This window comes from Miscanthus floridulus, chromosome 14, assembly GCF_019320115.1.
Source record: "Miscanthus floridulus cultivar M001 chromosome 14, ASM1932011v1, whole genome shotgun sequence".
Taxonomy (NCBI): Eukaryota; Viridiplantae; Streptophyta; class Magnoliopsida; order Poales; family Poaceae; genus Miscanthus; species Miscanthus floridulus.
Window position 1 is genome coordinate 4,344,737 of NC_089593.1, and position 4,317 is coordinate 4,349,053.

The window sequence follows — 4,317 nt, forward strand, 5'->3', positions numbered from 1 at the left end:
CATTTACATTGATCATTTTATTATCATTTGCGGTAGAGATAGCAACACACTAGCAAAACCATAGTTGCACATCTAGATAGATTATCTTTTGCATAGGTTTTGCTAGAGGTAGAAAAAGAGGCCATAGTTTGGAGTTAGAATTTTAAGTTGCCTAATTCACCCCCCCCTCTTAGGCGTCCACATGTCCTTCAATGATGTATCATTGAAATTATGGCACTGTCGTTTAGGCCATATTTCGAGGGGGAGAATAGAGCGATTGATTAAGAAATCAATTCTTTCACCATTAGAATTTTTAGATTTAGAACAATGCATTGATTGCATAAAAGGAAAGTATGTTAAGAAAATAAAGAAAGATGCCAAACGAAGCGTAGGAATTTTAGAAATAATTCACACAGACATATGTGGTCCTTTTCCTGTGAAGAGTGTGGATGGTTATGATTCATTTATAACATTCACAGATGATTATTCTCGTTATGGCTATATTTATCCAATTGAGAAAAGATCAGAAGCATTGGATAAATTTAAGATATTTAAGGCTAAAGTAGAAAATCAACATAATTTAAAGATTAAGATAGTAAGATCCGATCATTGGGGGAGTACTACAGCCGACACACCTCATATGGAGTTTCTGGACCTTTTGCAAGATTCTTACAGAAAAATGGTATAGTTACCTAGTACTTTACACCGGGCGAGCCTCAGCAGAATGGAGTAGCTGAAAGACGCAACCGTACCTTAATGGATATGGTGAGAAGTATGATAAGTTACTCTACTCTACCGATAAATTTATGGATGGAGGTGTTAAAAACCGCCATTCATATTCTTAATCGAGTGCCAAGCAAGTCGGTGCCCAAAACACCATATAAATTGTGGACAGGACCCTCACTTAACTATTTACGTGTGTGGGGTTGTCCAACTGAGGCTAAAGTCTTTAACCCAAACATAGGGAAGCTAGACTCTAAGACAGTCAGTTGCCATTTTATTGGCTATCTAGAAAAGTAAAAAGGTTATCACTTCTATTGTCCTAACAGACATACGAAGTTTGTAGAAACAAGACATGCTGTGTTCTTGGAGGAAGAGTTGATCAAGGGGAGCATGGTAGCATGAGAAATTAACCTAGAGGAGAAGCGAGTACATGTGCCTACTCCAATGGTTCATGAGCCATTCTTCACGCTACCTGTTGTTGCTGCACCAACAGTGCAAGACACTGTAGTAACAACACCTGTTGTTAGTTCTCCCGTGGCGATAATGAATGAATATGAGGAACCTGTCCTTCAGGATCCTGTAGAACCCGTTGTTACACATGAGGAAGAGCAACAACAGCCTCATATAGAATAAGCGTCAACTAACGAGGCCCCTAGAAGGTCTCAAAGAGTCAGAAAACCAGCTATTCCTTATGACTACGAAGTCTATGAATGTGAAGAATTTCAAATGAAGAGTGATCCCACCTCATTTGAAGAAGCCATGAGAAGCGCTCACTCATCAAAGCGGCTTGAAGCCATGCAAGATGAAATGAGATCAATGAATACCAATGGTGTTTGGGACTTAGAAACAATTCCTAAAGAAGCCAAGATAGTAGGCTGTAAATAGGTCTACAAAACTAAATATGACTCCAAAGGGAATGTAGAAAGATTTAAAGCGCGACTTATGATGAAAGGCTTCACGCAAAGAGAAGACATAGATTACAATGAGACATTTTCTTCAGTCTCATATAATGATTCTTTTAGAATTATAATGGCGCTGGTAGCACATTACGATTTAGAATTACATCGGATGGATGTGAAGACATCGTTCCTAAACGGGGATTTGGAGGAAAATGTTTACATGGCACAACCAAAAGGTTTTGTTGTAGAAGGAAAAGAACGTATGTGATGCCGCCTGAAGAAATCCATTTACGGATTAAAACAAGCATCAAGACAATGGTATTTAAAGTTTGATAGTACAATAAGGAAGTTTGGGTTTCAAGAAAATATAGAGGACAATTGCGTTTATGCAAAGTTCAAGAATGGGAAATACATTTTTCTAATCTTGTATGTAGATGACATCTTACTCGCTAGTAGCGATGTTAATCTACTACTAGAAATGAAGAAGTTTTTATCCTCGAATTTTGATATGAGGGATCTCGGTGAAGTTTTATTCGTTCTAGGAATATAGTTTAACCGAGATAGAAGAAAGGGGGTTTTAGGATTATCACAAAAGACATACTTAGAAAATATTCTAAAAAATAAAGTATGCAAAATTGTAAGCCTTCACCTACTCCCATAGTCAAGGGCGATAGATTTGGGGAATTTCAATATCCCAGGAACCAATATGAGATCGATCAAATAAAAGCGGTTCCACATGCTTCCGCTGTCGGAAATTTACAATATGCTCAAGTGTGTACACGCCCTGACTTAGCGTTTGTTATCAGGTTACTTGGCAGATATTAGAGTAATCCAGGAATAGAACATTGAAGACTGGTAAAGAAAGTTTTACGTTACTTGCAAGGCACAAAAGGCCTCATACTAACGTAAAGAAGATCTGATTCCCTACACATAGAGAGGTATACAGATTCAGATTATGCGGGAGATGATAGAAAATCCACGTCAGTATATATATTTACTCACGCAGGAGGAGCTATATCATGAAAAAGTTCCAAGCGGTCCGTCACTACATCATCTACGATGTACGCCGAGTTTGTAGCGTGTTATGAGACCACGGGAAAGGTAAATTGGCTGAAGAAATTTATGCCCAGGTTGAAAGTGATAGACGACATACTTAAGCCACTCAAGTTGTACTGCGACAATAATCTAGCTGTATGTTATGCTCACAACAATAAGTCAAGTGGTGCCGCCAAACACATTGACATAAAGTATTATGTTGTGAAAGATAAAGTCCGGGATCATATAATTAGTCTTGAGCACATAAGTGCAAAAAAGATACTCGTGGATCCGCTTACAAAAGGCTTACCACCCAACGTGTTCAGAGAACACTTAGCCGGCATGGGTTTAAGGGAAAACCTATGATTCCTGGACAATAAGGGCCTAGTTGAGAATCTGTTTCAAAACAGAGAGGTGTGTTGTAGCTGTTAATCCAATGGTACTAACTGTTGTGACGAGGCACGCTCTATGCGTTAATCTGTGATGGAATGGGAAAAAGAGAAAAAATAATTTTAAGTTTAAGTCATAAGGTGAGGTCAAGGGGGAGAATATTAGGTTAATCTCCTCTCGGCTCGGTCCAACGACCGAGTCGGGGCCTTGATCCACACCCTGATCGGGGGCGCCCAACCGTTCCATGGTTGGTGGGCCCCTGTCGCGTAGCGCAATATAAAGGAGGTGGGAGGCCGGGGCTCGCGTCACGAGGTTCACCTGAGCCGTCTTTCTCCCACCTACAGTCCTAACCCTAATCCGATCTAAGAGGCAGGCGCTGAAGTGACGGGAAGCTCCACTGACATCTTCACCGTCGCCTCTGTGCCACCACTACACTGCGACCGACCTCAACGCCCTAACCTCGACTCCGCCCACCCGGACCGCATCACCTTCATCATGGCTACGTCGAGCTCTTCCTCCAAGCCAGCGGATGGTCGGTGATATCTCATCTCCCTTCCTCTCTGTCTCTAGATCATGTTCTAGGAAATTTTCATCCTATATGTAAGGTTGTACCCGCTAGATCTATATTTAGGTGATCCACTGAGTCTATCAGTTTGTAGCAAAGAATGCGTTTTTATTTAGCAACCAGTGATCAATAAGTAATCAGAGACTTATATAAACAGGGGGTGCAAGGGTGGTAGTGAGCTCATACATCTGCATCCTGTCGAGGTGCAAAATGAGGGCCTGGAAGATGCGGAAAGGGTAGTTCCATCTTGTTGGATGTCTACGCAGACACACCCGTAGACTGCTTCGACGATCCTCCGTCTCCTTACTCTCCAGCACCTTCGATTTCGAGTAAAAACGAAAAAGAAGTAACTTTTGGGTCCTTCCCATTGCATACAACAAAATAAAGCCAGAAAAATTGACCGCGCGAATAGCGCTGGCAAAAATTCACCTCTCTTGCCTCTCCAGGTTCTTTGAAAGAACAAGAAAAAAAATTGACGAACAGAAAGAAAAAAAAGAAAAAGGTCGCCGTATAGGCCATGGATTGCGTCAGAAGCACTGCTTGGCTGCTTCTCCTGGCTCTCCGATTGCTGGATGTCTCTCTAATGCAACTCAAAAGAAGAAAAAGAAAACCCCAAAAAATCGTTTCTTGCATTTTGATGAAAGAAGAAGATTAGCAGGAGATGGGACGTACAGGGAACCGTAGGCCCGCTAATCCAGAGCTAGGGGGGCATACACGGCGGAGATC